The sequence below is a fragment of the Ambystoma mexicanum genome, chromosome 6p (genome assembly GCF_040938575.1).
Source record: "Ambystoma mexicanum isolate Mex_15411 chromosome 6p, UKY_AmexF1_1, whole genome shotgun sequence".
NCBI classification, from domain to species: Eukaryota; Metazoa; Chordata; class Amphibia; order Caudata; family Ambystomatidae; genus Ambystoma; species Ambystoma mexicanum.
The window spans coordinates 1,493,871,153-1,493,894,390 of NC_090935.1; positions in this window are offsets into that span (position 1 = coordinate 1,493,871,153).

Here is a 23,238-nt window from a genome sequence, read left to right on the forward strand (position 1 = left end):
GGCCCTTTTCGTGCTGATCTTGTGGGTTGTCCACTCCATTAACTGGAGCGTTTTCTTCTGCAAGAGATTGCCTTGGTGCCATTGGCGCCTGTTTTGGAGTTTTTAGGTTCTGTCCATTTTGCGGCAGAATATCCATTTGTTGTGATGTAGTCTTTCTCGGCTCCGTCATTATGGGCTGATGGCCTGTGTTTGGAAGCGTGGATGTCTCCATCGTCTGCTGGATTTCCCTCATCTATGATTGATTTTGCATACTATTTTTTGTTGGTGAGGGAACCACAGAATGGTATTTTGCTTCTCTCTGTTAGGTGCATTTTCAGTTGCAATGTCAATTTTGCGGAGTTTGTTTATTGGTGTAATTTCGTGGGTAGCTTCCAGTAGCTCTGCGTCCGATAGCTCGGTGTCTGTATCTATTTTCCTCTTTTGGTAGTTAGTGAAAAAAGACTTCAGAGGACAGGACAGGAGTGGTTTTGGCAAGAACTGTCCCAACTTTGCCCCACCTTTATTTTGGGTTTTTTGTAGTGGTGCCATTGTTGTCTTCCTTTTGTTTGGAGCCATGTTTTTGATGGCTTGCTTCTGCTTACTAGGCTTTATATTTGCCAGATTTTGCGTTTTTACTTGCTTTTTCATTCGAAGTTTAATGGAGAAAATGTGTGAAATCAATCGTGATCTGGGGCTCGTAAATAAGCCTACCAGCGGCAAGCCAAACAGCATGTAGGCCACTGCAATCTCAGGGCTCCCACCCTCTTCCTCTCTGGGGGACACACAGTGTATACACACAGTGCATATCAGATGAGGGGGCTCGGGCATGCTCTATCAGTGGGCTCGCAGGGCACACAGGGAGGCCTACGCGGAGATGTTCAATAAAAATAATAATAATAACAAATAAAAAAATAAGAAAATTGCAATAGTCTCGTGGTGCAATACCAATGAAGTGATCTCACCACTGGAATCCACTGGTAATACCTGCATGTAATGTACCGACCCAGACCTGACAGCGGCGCAGCTGAATCAGGGTTTAGGCTGCGGGACACCACGGGACACGGGACACCACCTCTGCCGTCGCCACCGTTACCTCTGCTACCTGGAACCTGCCTCCTGGGCTCTTCCTGAGAGAGCAGGAGCTGCGAGTGAGCGAGGGGCCATGCAGGGCTTGAGGAAAGGACCCGCTACAGCGTGTCAAGCCGCACCTCCAGTGAGTTTTCCAGCGAGAAAACAAAGAAGCAGAGGCCGCCTCCCACACTGATCCTGAATGTATGTCAGATATGCAGAGTTCTTACAGATCATTCTTCGTGAGTTGCTCCATTTTAGGGTGCAGGACAGGGAAAGTGGAAATATTATTTACTTGTCAGTCAGTCAATTATTTATATTTTGGGATCAAAGTCCCATAAAAGGGAAGTACAAATAAAGAGAAATGATAAAACAATCAAGACATTATATAAATGAACAGTCCATTTGTGATGAATAAAATGGAGTCCTCACGAAAACCCTAGCTAAAGTCTCCTCTCAGGTGGCCAGGGAAAGGCAGACGCTTCCTGATGCTGACCCTGAGGGCGGTGTTAGCCGGGAGGATCACCTGGCAGGAGAAGGGCCCCAGGGAAATAGGAGGACTTCATGGGATGAGATGCGGTACTTGTCTACCTCAAGGAAGCGAATATCATTAATGCCAGTATGTTTAATGGCATGCTGTCAAAGAGAACGGGTACTACCTAAAGTTAATTGTAACAGTGAAGACAATTATAACTGCTCATGTATTAAGGGTGATCGAAGCTCTGGCACAATGTATAACACTCCCAGAAATAGGAAAGCCCTTGAGTCCCTGGAAATGCATGCAGAGAGGTCTTTAAAAGTACCAAGCTAAAACTGGAAAAACCTCAATCCTATGTAAAACCAAATATATCTTTTAACAAAATATATTTGGTGATACTTCTGTAAGGAATGTGTTTAAGGAGAGAAAGGATCTTGGTGGGGAAAATATTATTGAGAAAACGTATTTATGTGTTGTGGACTTGGAGTCTCAGAATTCCCAGAGTACTGTGACAAAGAAGAGTGCTGCAGAGGCACAAAGTTGCAGAGTGCAGCCAATTAAGGGTGACGTCCCACACCTGAGGGTAGCTGAGAGGCATAAAAGGCCCCTTTAGTTGTAGTAACAACAAATAGGAGTCGAAAGGTGATCCCCTCCCGTCTATACCTGAATACTTGTATCACAAAAATGACAGAAGGATATTTGTTAAAAAGTTATTCCTCAAGCTGGGTCCCCAGCAATGACTAAATAGCCCTGTCGGTAAATAACCTCTTAGCCCATTCCACCAGCCCTAGAGAGTGCTGGTGTGCCAACTACAAATGGGATGTAGAGGTCCTCTCCCTGTCCTCTCTCATTACTTTCCTATTTTCTAAAAGTAAGTGCATACGTGGTGGGGGTCGGTCTCAACCTTTAATATTGCCACCTCCAGTACGTATGTCTTATAACATAAAATGTTTTCCCTATGAACAGTGGTCAAGGGATGTTAAAAAATCATGTCTTTCTGTTCAACTAACTTCAGGTTAGATAGAACTGGTGATTGTGATTGCTTCAACTACGACCCCTATGTCTATGTATATGGGGTATCGGAGTCTGGATAATCAGTCCAGAACTTCTTAAGGGTGGGTCAACCGGTTTCAGCGGGATTTAGTTATTAGCCGCTTTCTTCAGGACGAATACGTCTAATTGTTGTATTCTCTATGTGAGCTTCAATCTGATGAAGCTTATGAGGATATCTTTGGTTGTCCAGCGGGCTTAATACATGGATCCCTGAATCCTATAGGATAAAACGACAAGAAAAACATGTGGGACTCTCATCAGTCTCTGAGTGCTTCTAAACGGGTTATTACTCAGACATGTATGGGTTTTTTTAAGCCATACATCCTGAGGGTGAGTGTTTTTCTTACCTGTGTTGGGCAGTCTTTTAATGTTGCTGCCTGTTCTACATTGAGCTGTTCAAATGTTCAGCTTGATATATTCAATACTGGAATCTGTGAATAAATTAATAAACAATGCTGGTATCTCGTATTTTAGACCACTACCCATACATGGAAGGCGTGTTCTCCACATGACACAGTAACACAACTCATTCACCTGTGTTCACTGGTAGATCTTTGCACAATGGAAGGGTCGATTCTTCTGTTATTGAAAACGTGCTCCTATGGACAAGAACACACACAGAGTCCCTTAGGTAATTGCCACAAGAGCATATTTCTCAAAAGTCTCTATGCAACTCAGCCCCACTTTTAATAGTCTAGCCCTTGTATTCTAGCCTCTCTGAGCATTTCTTATAGGGACCTGTCTCTAAATCCAGTGCCTGCTTTTTAGTGTGTTTACAGTGCCAGTGTGCTGAACTGTATGCGCCTCTGTTCTTATCTTTGTTTAAACGCTCCTACGTGTGGAGCTGTAACTCTCTGTGTACATTCTCTTATATGCATTCTCAGGTATACTCGTGCGATACTAAAGGAGCACCATTGTTTCATGTTCCATTCTCTTCCTGCATCACTATGTACACGTGACTCCTAATTCTTTAGTAGTTAACTAAGCTATAACTCAATTTGGCCCCCTTAGACCATCTCGTACATTGCTCACCTTGATTCCTTTCATACGTCGTGTCTTGTATACCGGTTGGTGTCGAGCGCCATCTTGAATTGCTCTAAGTTTAAGTACTAGTGTCCCGCTCACGTGATCAAATGTTTATGTGTTGTTGATAAGTAAGTGTTATTTCTTTTTTTTTTTTTTTTTTTTTTTATACGGTTTATAATAAACCTTTAAAAACAGAAAAGGAAGATATAACCCATCAGACAAACACAAGCGAGTTACAAAGCTTCACACTCTATCGATCCCAACTTCATACATCAAATGCGACCACAGGGACATGAACTTGGAGCAGTGATTAGACACGAGGCACGCTCGTAGTTTCTAAGTTGTATGTTCCCTCATCCTCAAGCTGTTCAAGTCGTGATGTCATAGCTTCCAAGAAAAAAGTTAACGCTAAAATTAGTCTTTGATCGGTTGCATCAAACATTAGTTGCCACCAGTCTTTTACACGATAGGTCGCTCTTTCCAACGCGATACTTTCAAATTGTCGAGTTCTATCCTCAGTGAGACCCACGCAAAATAGAACAAGATGTTTTAAAGTTTCTTTGGTTTCATTACACAATCGACAAAGATCAGAATGCAACTCATTTTTTGCCCAACAGTTAATTCTTTCGCGAGTTTTAAAAATATTGAAACGAAACATCATATAAAATCTTCTTTTCTTTTCATCAGGAAATTGTTTCCAAGGAATGTGTAACTCGTTTAACGCTCGTTTTTCACCAGGAGCATCTTGCATAAGTTTATAGGTGCGTCTAAGATCACCGTCTCGTACATTGCTCACCTTGATTCCTTTCATACGTCGTGTCTTGTATACCGGTTGGTGTCGAGCGCCATCTTGAATTGCTCTAAGTTTAAGTACTAGTGTCCCGCTCACGTGATCAAAAGTTTATGTGTTGTTGATAAGTAAGTGTTATTTCTAAAACATTGCATGACGGTTCGGGCTAGATCACCAGTGTGATGTCAGAACATATTATGCTCCCGCATCTCCATGTAGTTTGAAAGTACTCCCGTATGTCTATTGTTAATGGGACACATGCTGACTACCAATTTAACCCAAGGATGCTGGGAGGTGTAGTCCCTTCTCCCGTTACTATCATGCACGGTGCATCTGGCTGCTCCGAATGGTGGTTGTTTTAGCGGGCTCGATTTTAGTAGAGATTTCAGTCTTACAATGATTTTCTATTCCAGCAATTGCATGTTGTTAGCTCTGTATCTTTTATGTGGCATGCTCTAACTGCCAGCTTGCCCCCAGGGCTGCTGGGAAATGTAGTGTCCACACCCATTTCTGTTCTGCATCGTAATAGTTATATTATACATTCTGAATTTTGATAGAGATCTCATTATTGCAGCAACTGTATATAATTAACTTCTCATACCTCGTATCGGTGCTGAGTGCTTAGTAACGCGCTCTGATTATCAGTTAACCCTCAGGGCTGTTGGGAATTGTAGTATTTTCACATGTTTCCATATTGCACCGTAAGGGTTGTGCTGATGGCGCAAAAAAGTCCTTGCCATTTACTATTTACAATTCATTCCCGAATGGAACAGGTGTGCTATTCTCTGTTGTGTCTACAGTGGTGCCACAGTGTTCAGCTGATGGCAAGAGCCATATCTATATTCTTAATCTGTTCATCAATATACTATCAGCCTATTACATGACAGCCAGGGCTTGCCAACAGATTTCTTCGTTAAGGCCGAGCTGATGGCTCCATACCCTAAAAATCCATTGCTGTTCTCTTCTCAGCAAGAGGACTGCTATATTGCCCCCTCGTTTAGGTATTTTGACTTTTTCCAATATGGTCCATGAAAGGTCATTTTCTGTGTGTTTCATTTCGATATAGTGTTCGACCAGTGGGGCTGTTCTATTTTTGGTCCTGATGTTGGACCTATGTTCTCCAATGCGGATTTTGATGGCTCTCGTTGTCATCCCAATATATTTTTTATTGCATGGACATTGAATCAAGTGCTGCATTGAATAAGTGACCTTTGATGGAAACTGTTATAGTCAAGTAAGGAGTTTCTGTCCGTTGGTTTTTGAAAGACAGTCGTCTCAAAGGTGTGTCCCGTCCTTGAGATCTTGAGATCAGGAAAGGTGGCTTCTGTTTTACTCACCTCATGGGTAAATCGGGGGAATGGGTTGTGTTCATTAATCCATCTGCTGAAGTTTTTCAGAGTGGCACTATCCCCCTCGAATATTAAAAGTATATCATCGATGTATTGATGCCAACTCACAATGTTGTTGGCAAAGGGGTTAGTGTCAGGATATATACATTTTTCCTCAAAATCTGCGACATATAAGTTAGCCAGGGATGGTGCAAAGGTTGCTCCCATTGCTGTTCCAGCTATTTGCTCATAGTAGTTGTCTTCATTCAAAAAATAGTTCTTGGTCAAAGCCAATTCCGCCAGTTGAATTATCAATGAAATGGGCATATCGATGGTTTTGGTTTGCAGTATCTTCTCATCACTTTCAGGGTTTCCCTTTGAGGAATTTTTGAATAGAGTGACTCAATATCCATGGTCATGATGTAGATGTTTTGACTGTCTAATGTAAGATTGTTCAAGTGGACCAGTACTGCAGTGGTGGCTTTGGTGTACAAACGCATTTTACTAACTTCTTCTCTTAGGAAGAAGTCTACAAATTGTGACAATGGTTCCAAAATGGAACCAATGCCAGAGACTATTGGGCGCCCGGGTACTAGTGAAATGCCCTTGTGAATTTTGGGCAGGGCGTAGAAGGCGGGTCGCCTTGGGTGCGGTGAACTCAAGAAGGCGGCTTCTTTGGCACTGATGTGGCCCTCGGCTTCTGCTTCTTCAATAATTGGGTTGCTCATGTTCTTCAGTCTCTCTGTGGGGTCGCTTCCAAGTTTTTGGTAGGTAGCTTGATCTTCTATCAGGGTCTTTACCATATTGTCATAATCAAGTTGGTTCATAATGACAATGGCTCCCCCCTTATCCGCCGGTTTAATGATTATAACTGTGTTCATCTGAAGTTCTTTCAGGGCTATGTTTTCCATTCTTGTCATGTTAGAAAGGCTCCCCTCGTTACTTCTGCTTCGATTTCTTCTAGTTTTTTGAGGATACTTTTCTCAAATGTCTAGGATTGCACTGAAATTGCATGCGGAGGTGGATAATAGGTGGATTTATTATATAATCCCGTAACATCTGGTAGTCCTTCATAGCTTTGCTTTGAGAAGAATTGTTTAAGCCGTATTTTTCTCATCAACTGAGTGATCTCAATTCTAGTTTGAAATGGATCATGTACAGCTGTTGGTACGAAGGAGAGGCCTTTTTGGAGAACCCTTAGATGTATGGTTGACAGTGTGAACGCTGAGAGATTAACCACCAATGATTCTTTGCCGGTTTCATCGGAATCTGTTCTTATTCCTGGGGGTCATTCTGGGGGTATGCGTTCTGTTGGTACCACCCTTTCCCTCTGTTCCTGGTCACCCTAGGTGACTGTACCTGCCACCAGCCCCTGTCTCTTCCGCGTCCTCTCGGGGCCTGAAAACCCCGAGTTTTACCACTTCTATTCTGCTGTTGATATTCAAAGCGGACATTATTATTTGTTCTACCTGTGTCTTCATCTGAGTTACCGCTTGAAAAATTCCAGTTCCCTGGTCTTGGTCTATTTCTTTGTTGGTATTGTCTCCCTCTCATGGGTCCTGTGTAGGACATTTTTGCATTCTTCTCTTGTTCCTCATAATATGCATCCATTGTGTATGGGTACTTCTTTTCGTGAGAGTATGCTGCAATGTCCTTTTTTAGTTTGATCACTTTTTTGTTCAAGTTCAGGTCTTTAAATTCTTTAATTGTCACGTCCAAAGCTGCCATACTCTTCAGGTACTCTCCTACGATAATTTTGGTCGTTATGGCATCTTGTTTGGTAATAATTTGATTCATTAGTCTCTCTGAGACAGTTTTTGCCGTATTTATGATCAGTATAATCCAGTCCCTTGTACACTTATTTGAAATAAAACTCCAGTCCACCCGACACGACCACCCTTTGGAACACACCAAGACCATTGGGCCACACACTGTGTGGAAATTGCTCAGTCTGTAAATTCACCGAACGCACTACATCTATCGATATTGGGTGGAAGTATCCCTGGGAACAGAGGAACCTCACGAATTGTAACACCACAAACGTGGTATACTTGATTCAATGTCCATGCAATAAAAAATATATTGGAATGACGACGAGAGCCATCAAAATCCGCATTGGAGAACATAGGTCCAACATCAGGACCAAAAAGAGAACAGCCCCACTGGTCGAACACTATATCGAAATGAAACACACAGAAAATGACCTTTCATGGACCATATTGGAAAAAGTCAAAATACCTAAACGAGGGGGCAATATAGCAGCCCTTTTGCTGAGAAGAGAACAGCAATGGATTTTTAGGCTACGGAGCCATCAGCTCAGCCTTAACGACGAAATCTGTTGGCAAGCCCTGGCTGTCATGTAATAGGCTGATAGTATATTGATGAACAGATTAAGAATATAGATATGGCTCTTGCCATCAGATGAACACTGTGGCACCACTGTAGACACAACAGAGAATAGCACACCTGTTCCATTCGGGACTGAATAATAAATAGTAAATGGCATGGACTTTTTTGCGCCATCAGCACAACCCTTACGGTGCAATATGGAAACATGTGAGAATACTACAATTCGCAACAGCCCTGAGGGTTAACTGATAATCAGAGCATGTTACTAAGCACTAAGCACCGATACAAGGTATGAGAAACTAATTATATACAGTTGCTGCAATAATGAGATCTCTATCAAAATTCAGAATGTATAATATAACTATTACGATGCAGAACAGAAATGGGTGTGGACACTACATTTCCCAGCAGCCCTGGGGGCAAGCTGGCAGTTAGAGCGTGCCGCATAAAAGATACAGAGCTAACAACATGCAATTGCTGGAATAAAAAATCTTTGTAAGACTGAAATCTCTACTAAAATCGAGCCCGCTAAAACAACCACCATTCGGAGAAGCCAGATGCACCGTGCATGATAGTAACGGGAGAAGGGACTACACCTCCCAGCATCCTTGGGTTAAATTGGTAGTCAGCATGTGTCCCATTAACAATAGACATACAGGAGTACTTTCAAACTACGTGGAGATGCGGGAGCATAATATGTTCTGACATCACACTGGTGATCTATCCCGAACCGTCATGCAATGTTTTAGAAATAACACTTACGTATCAACAACACATAAACTTTTGATCACGTTCGCGGGACACTAGTACTTAAACTCAGAGCAATTCAAGATGGCGCTCGACACCAACCGGTATACAAGACACGAAGTATGAAAGGAATCAAGGTGAGCAATGTACAAGACGGTCTAAGGGGGCCAAATTGAGATATAGCCTTGTTAACTACTAAAGAATTAGGAGTCACGTATACATAGTGATGCCGGAAGAGAATGGAACATGAAACAATGGTGCTCCTTTAGTATCGCACAAGTATACCTGAGAATGCATTTAAGTGCATGTACACAGAGAGTTACAGCTCCACATGTGGGAGCATTTAAACAAAGATAAGAACAGAGGCGCATACAGTCCAGCACACTGGCACTGTAAACACACTAAAAAGCAGGCACTGGATTTAGAGACAGGTCACTATAATAAATGCTCACAGAGGCTAGAATACCACGGCTACACTATTAAAAGTGGGGCTGAGTGCATAGAGACTTTTGTGAAATATGCTCTTGTGGCAATTACCTAAGGGACTCTGTGTGTGTTCTTATCCATAGGAGCACGTTTTCAATAACAGAAGAATCGACCCTTCCATTGTGGAAAAATCTACCAGTGAACATAGGTGAATGAGTTGTGTTACTGTGTCATGTGGAGAACACGCCTTCCATGTGTGGGTAGTGGTCTAAAATACGAGATGCCAGCATTGTTTATTAATTTATTCACAGATTCCAGTATGGAATATACCAAGCTGAACATTTGAACAGCTCAATGTAAAACAGGCAGCGACATTAAAGACTGCCCAACACAGGTAAGAAAAACACTCACCATCAGGATGTATGGCTTAAAAAAACCCATACATGTCTGAGTAATAACCCGTTTAGAAGCACTCAGAGATTGATGTCCCACATGTTTTTCTTGTCGTATTATCCTATAGGATTCAGGGATCCATGTATCAAGCCCACTGGACACCCGAAGATATCCTCATAAGCTTCATCAGATTGAAGCTCACATAGAGAATACAACAATTAGAAGTATTCGTCCTGAAGAAAGCGGCTAATAACTAAATCCTGCTGAAACCGGTTGGCCCACCCTTAACAATTTCTGGACTGATTATCCAGACTCCGATACCCCATATACATAGACATAGGGGGCGTAGTTGAAGCAATCACAATAACCAGTTCTATCTAACCTGAAGTTAGTTGAACAGAAAGACATGATTTTTTAACATCCCTTGACCACTGTTCATAGGGAAAACATTTTATGTTATAAGACATACGTACTGGAGGCGGCAATATTAAAGGTTGAGACCGAACCCCACCACGTATGCACTTACTTTTAGAAAATAGGAAAGTAATGAGAGAGGACAGGGAGAGGACCTCTACATCCCATTTGTATTCGGCACACCAGCACTCTCTAGGGCTGGTGGAATGGGCTAAGAGGTTATTTACCTACAGGGCTATTTAGTTATTGCTAGGGACCCAGCTTGAGGAATAACTTTTTAACAAATATTGTCCCTTTAGTTGTAGGCCATGAGACCAAGGTGGAAAAAGGTGAGGCCGCAGAAGCAGCAGCAGGAGGTTAGTAGTAGTAGTAGTGTGTGGAGGAGTTTTAAACTCTCCACGAAGGAGCAGAGGAAGAAATCATGGAAGAGCCAGAACGCCGGGACCAGGGTGGCAAAAGAAGTTGAAGCCGGTCCTGAGGGGGTCGTATGGGATCGAGATTTCAGCTGGAGAGGTTGTGCAGCGTAAAGCGCACCTTTCTGCAACTTTCCCCATTGTGAAGCAGTCAGTGGCGGCAGTCGAGCACTGCTTCGCTGGGGAGATATCAGTTGCAGAGGTCGCACAGCAGAAAGCGCAACTTTCTTTAACTTTTCCCATTGTGAAGTGTTCAGCAGTGGCTGGTGAGCACCAGATCGCTGGGGAGTTTTCAGCTGCAGAGGTCACGCAGCGGGAAGCGCACCATTTCGTAACTTTCCCCATTGTGAAGTGGTCAGCTGAGGCAGGCGAGCACCGATCGCTAGGGGAGCCGCAAGGGCTCTGGAAGTAGCAGACGCGAGATGCTGGAAGCCATGCAGGAGAGGTTGACAAAGACGCACAAGAGAACTAAAGCAGACAAGCAGGAAGCAGCGAGGTGCACAGATGAACATGCCAGACCTGGTGAGTTCACTGTTATATTGTGATCCCAGAGAGCTCCGTGACTACCCGTTGCCTGAATCCAGACTCCATTTTGAATGACGAGTTGATGTAAAACAAATTAACGATTGTGATGCATACCAAGCCGATGTAAAGCAAAGTAGTAGGCATAAAGAGACTTTAAAGATCCCACCTGAAGAAGGTGATTGTTGTATGCTGGTTAATAATAACAGCCAACCACACAAAGTGGCAATATTCCAAGAATGGAACTCAAACAACTATTGCCAAAGCCAAAAGGGACACACACTAAAGCAATTGTCAAACAACAAGGGTTGCCTAAGCCAAAAGAAGATAACTGAGCATAACAGAGTGTGTGAAGAATATTGCCCAGGTGTAGAGAATGTCTTAAACCCACATTGCCATAGCCAAAGAAGTATGAAGGAGGGAAAGAGATATTATCAGCATTTGGTTAATAAAGGTGGAACAAGTTTGGCAGGAGGATGAGGCAAATACTCAGGTGCAGCGAATAGAACTAGTGTGATTCTTGTTTCCCTTGAAGAAATTCTCAAACCTAATTGTGTGAAACAGCAGACATTTTTAAAAACTTTGAATTTGACCCTTACCACAGAAGTACTTAGAGTAGTAGTTTACCATGACAAGGGAGTATACCAGGTCTTAGAACGTTGTACCAATTGGTTCTGTTCAGGCAGGAGAGTATACCCAAGCAGATAACTGCAGTAGTTTGTCTTAGCTGGCAGGAGAGCATACCAGACCAAGAGCTCTTGTAACCATTGGTTCTATTCTGGCAGGAGTACACTGGAGCAGAGGGTTGTAGTAGTAGTAAACCTAGCATGAGAGTAAACCAGGTGGAAGCTCAGGAAGTACTGTGGTGGGTTAAAGCCTATGATGAAGTAGTTGAAGAATCACTGAAGTGTTCTGGTGAAGTAGTACTGAAACTAAAAGTGGTGCCAAAATATCTCGACAAAGACATTTGTTTTGAAACTAATGAAGTTTCGAAATAGTCTTTGTTGATGACAAGAAACTATTTCACGATATTCGCTGAAATATTCATTGTTGGTGACAAGAAACTGTTTCAAGAGCTTCATTGAAATATGCATTGTTGATGGCAAGAAGCTGTCTCAAGACCTTGGCTACAAGTGGAAAGAGGAAAGATTTGTTAAACAGTTGAGAACCATCCTTGGAATCCAAATTGGAACTTTTGTCTTGTCAATTTTGATTAGAAAGAGAACATGAGTGGAACTTTTTCTTATGACACAGAATTTTCCTATCCTTTTAGAATAGTTAAAGAAATGCCTGCTTGAATCTGGGGAAGGGGAGTTCACCCAGGTTATCAGAAGAAGCAGCTATTGTAGTGTGAATTATACTGTTATATTTGTTGTTGTGAAACTGCCATACATTTCCTTATTGATTTACTGTGTATATAAGTTTGAGGGACAGAAACCTTTTGTTAGAGTGCTTCCTTTAGTTTATTTTAGGCAGGAAAATCCTTGTCAGGGTAGGGACAGTGACGCGTTTATCCAACCTTTTGAGTTAATAAAATGCCATCTTTTGAAAAACGTTTACAAATTTGTCTGACTCACATTTCTGACCCCTCACACCATCTTACCACAAGCAAATTGAAATTATTATAAAATGAAATTAGATCATATAAAAATGTAAATTCATGTTGATGGTTGCACAATCGTTTTCAAATGTAAAACAAATACTTAGATAATCATAAAAGGTCACATTTGGGCTTGGGGCCTTCTCCTAGAAAAGCAGCCTTTGTTTCAAACTTTTTTTTCCAAAGGTTAAACACAGAGATGTAGTTACATTCATTATCAAACCCAGATCACACATAAAATCCATATAAGCATCAATTAGCCTTTGTAGCAATTTTGGGGTATTGGCTAAAATGACACAATTGGGTCTCTTCCCTATCCAGCGATTAATGTTCTAAAGGGGAATGGGATTATGCTTGGAAAATACGGAACTAGGTCTATTGATAATTTTATTTTTGCTCGAATCATTTTTATTCATATTTTTCTGCTCGAATTTCCCCTAAACATATAGATGGTAATATGGGGTTAAGCAATATCGGTGGGGATGAGGCAAGGGTCATGTACAGGCACTGTGGACAGTGTGCACCCCCTCCCCCTTGGTTTATATCAACATTTAGCAACAAAAATAGAGAAAAAAGGATTTGAACAAAACGAAATAATCAATAGACATACAACTGAAATACCCTGGTTTACTCAGGCCCCTCTCACCATTTCCTTTCTACTCTGACTACTTCCTTATCACTCCTCCCACCTTTCAATTGTCCCTTCAATTGTTCTCTCCTTCCTGATCTTGCCTTTTACCTTTGATGTTACTTGTCCTCCCCTGACTGCCACTTCCGTCCCCCCTCTACTGCTCTCTCTCTCTCTCTCCCACACTACAACTCCCCTCCTTTGAAATACTACAAATACTACTCTCTTCCTCCACACTATATACTACGTGCTCCAAACTTCTACTCCCATCATCCACACTACTAGTCTCCTCTACCACACTACTCCCCTCCTTCCCGCTACTACTCCCTTTCTTCACAATTCTAAGCCCCTCCTCCACATTACTAGTCTCTTCCTTCCTGTTATAACTCCCCTCCTTGCTCAAAGCTATCCAAATACCCTTCTTTCACTCTGTACCATTCAATTCACTTTTACTTGTAACGCTGGTCTTTCTACACACTTGCTAAACAAACATGCACACCACACTGCTGTACCACTTCCACTGTCTAGCCAATACTTTAACTGCTCAACAAAGCACCACCACAGTCATTGTTCCTTTCTCCCTTCTCCTGGTCTCTTGGTTGTCCTCCACCTCAATTTCTGACCTCACCCAATAACCCACCCTTGCTGTTTCATGTCTCCTTCCTAGATCCCTCTCTGTCTGCCAGGATTGGATAACTCCCTGGCCAATCTGGCCCTATCTTCCCCACTCAGGGTGTGTGTTAATGGGGAAAAGTCATAAGTAGGGGAGTAACCCCCACCCACTTTCTCCATGAAGGAATGCTGCAGACTGTTCATGCTCTGTGGATATTGTATCTGTGCCCCTGTGGTGAGTCATATGTGGAAGGCTTCCTAGAGGTGTCTTTGGTGGTCTAGGGATTGTCCAAGGTTTGGAGCATGCTTGCTGGTATTTTCTGGCAGCACCGTGTGGTCCCTTTGTTGACCGTGACTGAACGCAGCTTTTTTCAGCAGCTCACACGCTCCGCACTGAGGTTCACCTGTGGCGTATGTCTACACAGGTACAGCGGCTGCTCTCACTCTTGAAGGGTTGCTGTGTGGCAGCCCATAGCTATAGTTAGGTAATGAATTAATGTCTGCTTTCTAAGCAAGTATGCAGGCACAGTATCATGATCCAACCTAGGATGTTTCTTCTAGCTTTCTGGTTGAGATGCTGGATCTCTAAGAGAAAGGAAACACACTAGCGGCCATTTTGTTTTGGTGGTATGCATTTAGTATAAAGTGGTCTGCACTGCACAGAAACATATTGACACCAAGTTGAGGGCAACATGGATTAAGGCCCCCCAAGGAGATCTTGTACTTTGAACCGGCTCTGGAATTCTACCAACTGCTCTAACCTCCTGCTGAGAGGGGCTCTTACCCCACTCTGACAATGGCATCAAGGCAGTTTCAAATCAGCCCTTGCTCAGCAGGCATGGGAACAAGGATGAGGAACAGAGGGGCGCTCCAAGAAGAGCCAATCAAATGGTAGGTTTCTGTGTCCCCAGTGTGTACACAACAGTGTTTGCAAAGGTTACTATCTTGCAGGTGCCGTACCTTCCCATAAATTCAGAGTGTCTCATGTTCCTTCCTTTCTGGTGCTGACCAATGGCAGATGAATAAAGACCCAGGGGTCAGCACAATTATGTTATTACTAATTGCAAAGTGTTAGCGGAAGCAATGTGGCGCTGCACAAGGAGATGGGCTGAAAGGAGGGAGGTCTTTTTGCTCCATTCATGTCTAACTAATGTATGTCTAGCTTTAGTAGTATGACATAGTTTAATCAGTAAGCCTCTTGGGATCCGAGAAGACACGAAATCTGAAGTGCAACGGTTACTAATTGTACAAACATTGTATTAGCGGTATAAAACTACTGTCCATTGTGATCCAGTTTGTCAGCTCTCATCAACCAGTTCTGTTCAACTGTGCTGCTTGATTTGAGCTTGCCCAGCTGTATTAAACAGTGTTACTTCTTGCCTGGTGTGCGTTCCCATTTGGACTACTACTGGTAACTTATTTATTGCAAGCCTTAGTGGACGCCTAATACAATTTGGAGGCCCCAGCGAGATACTCCGTTCTCTCAGTTAACTGAGGGTATTCCGGCGGCCCTCCCTAGGGGCACGGTCCGGCGACCGCAAACCTATTCCATGTGCAAAACCGAGTAGGCCCTGCAGGCGCCAAGTTTGCAGAGGTCTTCCAGGTCCGAGCACTGTTCATGCTCAGTGGGAGGAGTGAGCCTGCATGGGAGGCTCAGTGCCGAGAGAGCTCATGGATTTCTAGGACACGTGAGTGTAACAGTGCAAGAAAGTGATGTCTCGTAGTTGCATGCACACCAAGGGAGAGGGATTGTATTTTATGGTGTTTAGGATGCATCATCAGGGTAGGAGAATGATTGGCCATAGTAGTTGTAGATTTTAGTACACGCCACCCCCATAGGTAGTGGATGTTTGTATGGTGTAGGCAACACTGCATTAGAGCAGGAGGGATGCATAGTAAGGGGAGAACACCTGGTATACAGGAGTTGCGTGTAGCACCAGCAATTATATGGTTGCATCATTTAGGGGAGACAGTGTTTTTATAATGCGTGGTTGTAAAGAAGTAGTTCAAAGTACCAGAGGAGGACACATGCGTGGTAGTAAGTGTTGTCCTTATTGCTTTCGTGGTGTTGACCAAGATGGAAGAGTCATTGCCAACAGGTACCTGGTGTACAATAGTGCGCTTGGCATTGTAGCGGTGTGCGTGAACAGGAGTGGAGGTGATTCAACACCTACCTTTACTAACATAGGGGAAGGTGAGTCGTGGAGAGGGCCATTGACTTACTAACACAGAGTGCGTGGGCAGACCTGAGGAGAAGGCCAGTGTGTCGGATTAGAGTGCATGGGTGGGCATGTGGAGAGGGACAGAATGAAAGAGAGTAATAAAAAGTGGAGTGGAACGAGAATCTGAGGGTGAATCGTGGGTGTTGCAGAGAGAGAGGTAGAAACCAGGATAGACAGGAAAAATGGGAGTGGTTGTCTAGGGTAATTAGAGTATAGAAGAAGAGCAGACAAAAGGGGAGAGGTAATGGCTTATCAAAACAGCCCCCTTGACCATTTGTGTAAAATGTTGCCCCAATACTGTGATAAATACTAAAGTATAACTTTCAGTGGGTCCAGGAGACTGCAGATCAGTGTTTCCATGCGTGACACGGGGAGGGAGCTCTTGCTAGTAAAATAATAGAAAGCATGTTCTCGTACTTATTATTATATAAGTATTAAGGTTCAAAGTTGAAGAACAGGCAGAACATATTGGGGCTCTGGAAACTGTACGAGGAAACAAAAGGGGTGTAGATGAAGAAGGAGAGAGAGGGGACAAAGGAGGGGGATGGGCCAAGTTCTCCACCCCCCCCCGTGGTGTCCATCTGACATTATGGACCACGGCAGGTATACACACCAGCAGCGGGAAAACCCACAGGGGAAAAAGAGACGACAGAGAAAATGAAGCATAGAGACCTTCGGCGGGATGAGGCACACAAAAAGAGGGAGTGGAAATACTCATCAGACATTGAGAAGAACCCGTGACAAGAGGTAGATGCATTATTGAACAAATCAGAAAGGGTGATAGAAGAGGAGGTACAGAGGAAACATAGAGGGGGACAAATGGGGAGGGTTGTCAGGGAAGATAGAATTCAGATTGGAGGATGAGGAGCAGAAAGAGGGAGAGGAAGAGGCAGAAGAAGGGAGCGAGAATAGTGCAATCTCAGATGAGGAAGAAGTAGGGGAGACTGTGGTGACAGAGAAGGGGACGAGTGTACTCACGACAAAGACGGGAGAAGGGGGAGAAAACAAAGAAGATGACTAGACAGTGATGAGTCTGGAAAAGACTGGTCAACCTCCCTTCGTAGTAGGAAGGGGAAGGTAAAAGTAGGTCTGGCTCAGGTCACAAAAGAGTGAGGGTGGATAGGAACCAGGACAAAGTACATGTTGCTGCTACAAAAGGGAAAATGGGACACACATTACGTACCATGGCAGACAATGGACTGAGACAACCTAATATACAGCCTACCCTCCATTTTGTAAGGGGACAGAAAATGGATACAGGCACTCGAGAAAAAAAAGATGGTGTGATGCTGGCAATAGGGGACATGAAAAGCTTATTCATAGCCATAATAGGACAATAAGGGGACAAAATATGGGAGCGGGCAGGATAAGAGGGTGAAATTAAGTTCGAATGCTCACAATGGGGCTTTGTTCAAAAACTGTCAAACACACGTTTGGGAGGTCCTAAGAAGCATGTACCCAGACAACTATGACTTAGGAACAATAATGGCGCATAAGATGAAACCCGACAAGGACCCTGCAGGATATATAAAACAGTTACAGGATCTCTGGATGCAGGAAACACACAGGTGCTGGGACAAGTGCATACCCTTGTTTGACCACATAGTGGTCAAGGGATTGCCAATGGACATCCAAGCAACCTTAGCTACAATTTTGGGTAGAGGGGCGAAGGGATGGCCAGAGATACAGGAAACAATATTACACTACTGTAAAAGGAAGCAGGAAGGTGAGAGGCAGGTGACATTAAGGCAGAAAACAAATTGGTTTAGAAGAAACTGGCACAGTATACCATGGAAGTGCAATGCTTGTGCCTGACGTGGACAAAGTGGCACCGCCCAACAGGGAGGGTTTCTCGTGGGGAACGCAGCACAATAGGGGGTTACGTCCTACCACAATACATGCCACAGTGGGGAGCACTGCAGCAAGGGAACTAGATGCAAGGTGGGGTTCTTTTCAATGGGTAGAGGTTACCCGCAACGGGGAAGAGGAGGATACCGGGGAGCAGGATATGGGGTTTTCGGGCCATGTTTCACATGTGGGAACATGGGGCATTTCGCACACACATGTCCTTTAGGGCAACAAGCTCAAGCACAAGCAATCCAAATGGTGCAGCAGTAAAGGTTTTGTCATGGCACAACAACAGTGGCAGTAGGTGCAGCCGTACCTGACCCAGCTGCAGCAGGGACAGCCGCTCATGCCACAGGGGCCAGAGTAGGACCAACAGATGGGGGAATGATGCCTCAAAGCATGACACAACTACCTGCACTAGCTGCGGGAAGTACAGTGGTGTTAGGACAGGCCTTATGGGGCCAGGGCACGTACTATCTACAATGCTCTCTTCCTAAATGCCTTCCTTCCAGAGCCCACTGCTCGTCTACTTCCAATTCTCTGTGGGTGAGTTGCTTCTCCAAGAAGAGACTGGATGGTCAATCTCTTTCTTCTGCAGGTGCCTCCCTCTCAAATGGCCTCCCTGCCACTCTCTGCCTTCAGCTAGACCTCCTTAAGTTCCAGATGCTCCTCAAGACATTCCTTTTCTCATTTTCCTTCTCCCTACCTCTCTCCTGCTAACCTTTCCCCACCTCCTTTTCCCTCTGTCTTCCCTTTGCTATTCTTCCCTTCCTCCTGCTCAGTTACGCTGAGGGGCTGCCTGGTGCTCTTCTGAGTTCATATAAGAGACCTGCCCCCCTGACCAGTCCCTAGCACTTGCCTTTTGGCCCTCCTGCACTGCCACCTGGCATTCCTTGCACTTCCGGGGCATGTTCCCCCATGGATGCCTGGCTTTCCTTGCACTTAACCCAGAGCACTGTTCCGCTGGGTGTACTTCTCCCCTTCCCCTCCCCTGCACTTCCTGTCTGCATACTTGCACGTTCTAAATGATACTAGGCCTAGTAAAATAGTTTGTCTTGTTCTCCCCTGTTTTCGACTCCCTGCCTGGTTGCGCCTTGAAACACTTGTGTATAGGTGCATTATAAATAATCTATCAATCAATCAATCAAAAATGTGGTACCCCACTACACCGGGGTCAGTGTTGTCAGAGGAAATCCTTTCCTTTTCCCACAGAGTAATCCACAACAATACAGAGGCCCACAAAAAACTCAAGCATGTCCAGTCCTAGCAGTAACTGATGGCCCCGAAGAGGAACCGAGGTATCAGTGAAAACAGACCAAGAGAATTCTCATTTCTCATAGATACAGGAAATACATCTTGTGTAAGGGAAGGGGGATTCCCACTATCAAACAAAATAATGGACACTCAGGGCTTCTCTGGGGTGGTGGTGATGGTTCCTGCAACAAAAGACTTACCACTAACCATAGGGACACAGAAAATTGTAGCACCACTATTGTACTCCAAAGACCCCCTATTAATATAATAGGGAGAGACTTACTCAGCAAACTGAACACCACAATATCCCATGCTCAGAGCACACTGAATGGTCAACCCATGTAACCTAGCATGTTTTTATATGGGGTTGAGATCCTGCTGGGTAGATCCCAGGTATACGAGGTAAGGTATTCCGATTGGCTTCAGAATTCCTATTCAGACCACAGTGCCAGAAGGAAGACACAAAAGGCACCACGATAGTGCTACAGCTTGAAGAGGTAGTGATACGCACAGACATGGTGATCCTATGCAGGACTGACAGTGACAACATGGAATAGCATACATTGCAATGAATTGGCCCAACACTGACTGTGACAGGAGTAACAGGTGAACAGCTGTTCTCCAACAGGGGTGAGGAGGGACAGATGAAATTCCAGCTACAAATACATTGCCCAGTGAAAGTAGTAGAAAAGCTAGTGCCGATACTAATGCAACTGGTAAAAAGGGGGAGCAGACACACAGACGAGGATCTCAAAAGGGTTCCGGAGGGATTATGGACCAGAGAGCCCCATGATGTAGGAGTATTAAAAGGGGTGGGGGCAGTGAAGATAAAGTTAAAAGAAGGGGCACTGCTGCCCTGAGCAAAACAATACCCATTGTCCAGAGAAGCAGATGCAGGGATATACTCATGCTGCATGCACTGTGGCAGCAGGACATAATGCCGACATTCACATCGCCATGCAACACAGCGATATACCCGATAGAGAAATCAAAGGATAGGTAGTAGAGATTCATACAGGATTTATTCCCTTTTAATGATTTAGTGGAAGTAGAATTTCCTTTGGTCCCGAACCTCGATACAATACTTGCAACATTCCAGCAAAGGCAAAGTATTTTATGGTCATCGAACTAAAGAATGCCTTCTTTTCCATCGCTCTACACCCAGACTCTCGATATTTGACAGCCTTTATGTGTCGGAGGTGCTGATTTGAACACACTAGGTTGCCTCAGGGGTACTGCGAATGACCCAGCATTTTTAGCAGAGTGATACAAATGGACCTAAGCAATTTACAATTACTGAGCACAGTGATACAATATGTTGATGATTTGTTAGTGTGCAGCAAACATGAGTAACAATGTAGAACTCGGTGCATCTCTTGACACTACTAGCAGACAAGAGATGTAAAGTGGATAAGGAAAAACTGCAACACTGCCAGGAGGAGGTAGTGTACTTTGGGCAAATAATATCTATTGAAGGGTGCAAGATAACACAGGAGAGGGTTGAGGCAATTCACAGGACAGCCATCCCTGTACATTGAAAGAGATGCAGATGTTCCTGGGGCTATGCAACTACTGCAGGTCATGGGTCTTTGATTAGTCTACATTCACAACACCCTTACTACAGGCCCTCAAGGAGGCACAGAACGAGAAAAGAGAAATAAAGTGGACATCAGAAATGAAAGTCAATTTCACAGAACTAAAAGAAGCATTGGCCCATGCACCAATTTTGGCGACTCCTAACTACAAAGAGAAGTGTTATCTGTTTTCCCACTTAGAAGGTCCAGTGATGACGGTAGTCCTCACGCTAAAAAAGCCACAAAGACACAATGACACAAACCATTGGCATATTATAGCAGTGTTTTACACCAAGTTATGCAGGGACATTTTCCCTGCGAACAAGCACTTGCGGCTGCATCATTTGCAATAGAAAAGGCAGCAACAAGTGCAATGGGGTTCCCAGTGGTGCAGTAAGTAGAGCATTCATTATTTGCCATTTGGGACAAATCCAAGAGTTCACTAACTCAAAGGGTGCTAGGACATGATGTTATACCTGGCAAAATTCATAGCATAACCTGCAGAGGAAGGAGATTACATGCACGACTGTGCAGTGAATATCGACAGAATGGAAGTCAACATAAGGGTCAAGGAAGAAGAATTAAAAGGAGGAGACATGATTTTCATTGACGAGTCTTCAAGTACTGTAACGCTCACCTTGCATCCACAGGGGCACCTCTCGACTTTTCTGGATGCTTCTGGGTACACTGCACCTTGCCCGGGGTTTGTTCTATCAGGAATCAGTTCTAGGCGACAGGAGGTGGATTTTAGCGCCTTCTCCTTTCCTCGAGAGACCCACCTCCTGGTGTTCCCCTTATGTTCTTTCCCCTTGGGACTTCTCTCACCTTGATTTTCGGAATGCTGCGCTCTCTGTCCTGCCGCACTGGGCAGGGGTGCGTCGTTGTTGGCTTGGTCCACCGAGTTACTTCACTGGCAACAGCCCGGAGTCCAGACCGGCTGCGACTCCACTTTTCAGGTAAGTCTTTTAGAGATTTTAGAATAATGTCTGTATTGATGAATGCTCTAATAACCTTCTTCTATTGTCTTGCAGGGCTGATGGAGCGAGCCGAGGCTGACGGCTGAGTTCGAGAAGGTAAGGATGTGCTAGATGCGGCGCTGAAAGCGTCCTTGCAAGTGATCTGACCAGTGGCTGTTATTCTTTACAGGTCGAGGAGGATTCCTGGAAGCAGCGATAGATGGGACCGAACACTGAGGATGATGTTCGACGTGGTGGAGGCCTCACAGGAGAGCCGAGTAAGTAGCTTCTGAGTCTTGCTTCCATTTTCCTAGGAATGTAGCAGGAGGACGATGAAGAAGTCCCAAAGGCCCCAACTGGATGGAGGATCTGAAGCCGAAGGGGTAAGGATGGCGGTGTCTTGAAGTCTCTCACTCGTGCAGGCCAGGATGCAGAGCAGGACCCAGTGAACGTCACGCTGCAAGAGCAGAATAACGTGAAGCAAGTGCCTCAGGTCGGGCGTGGTTTGAGTACCCGGCATGATGCTAGGCTGCTTGTTGCAGTTCCTCGATGATCCTGGTGGGGGCAGCCGTGTTCACCCATTGTCCATTGGAACTCATGTTTGCCAAGTGAGTCTGAAGCCAATGGCGCCAGGATTGCGTCCAAGGCACCCGCAACGGGGCAAAGTGGGTCTTTCTTCCCTTGTTAAAATACTGTGGCGGGGGCCATGGTGCCCGAGTCCCATAGTCTGGGGATAATGTTGTGACAGCAATCCTCCCCAAGGCCCCTCTCACGGTGACCCTCCTGTCCGGTTCTGGCTTGTCACGGTGTTCCCGATGAAAACGTGGAAGCAGGCGTGGAGCATGGATGTATTCACTGGGCTCCCATGTTCTGTCCTGTGGACCGTACCCCTTCCAGCCCACCAAATAGTAAAGTTTTGTCCTCACATATTTAGAGTCCAAGATGTCCTTCACTTCGTACTTGGGTTCTCCATGAATAATTACGGGCCCTGGTGGAGTGGTAAGCCGAGTTCCCGGCTTCAATGGCTTTAGAGGAGATACGTGAAACACCGGGTGTATCCTCATGTGGACTGGTAACGTTAACTTTACTGCAGCTGAGTTAATGACAGATTCCACAGGATACGGTCCAAGAAACCACAGGCGAAATGTCCACTTACCTTTTATAGTTATGTGTTTCGAGGCTAGCCATAGCAGATCCCCTACTTGGTAGTCCGGGGCTTTGGTGCGATGCTGGTCCGGTATTTTTTCTGGTGCGCCTTGGCTAGTTGCAGGTGTTCTTGAGCTCTCACGAAAGCCTATGCGATGGTTGTGTCAAGGGTCGTGACGGCTGGCATTTCTAGAGTCATAGGAATGTCCAGCTCGGACGTGCGTGGATGTCTTCCATAAATCGCAAAGAATGGTGTTTGTCCAGTACTGCTGTGCAATGAGTTATTGTAGGCGTACTCGGCGATCCATAGGTGATCCTTCCAATCCCCTTCCACCTGGTGGAGCATGCAGCGTAAGTACTGCTCGTGGGTCTGATTAGTTCTCTCTGTTTGACCATCAGTTTGGGGATGGTG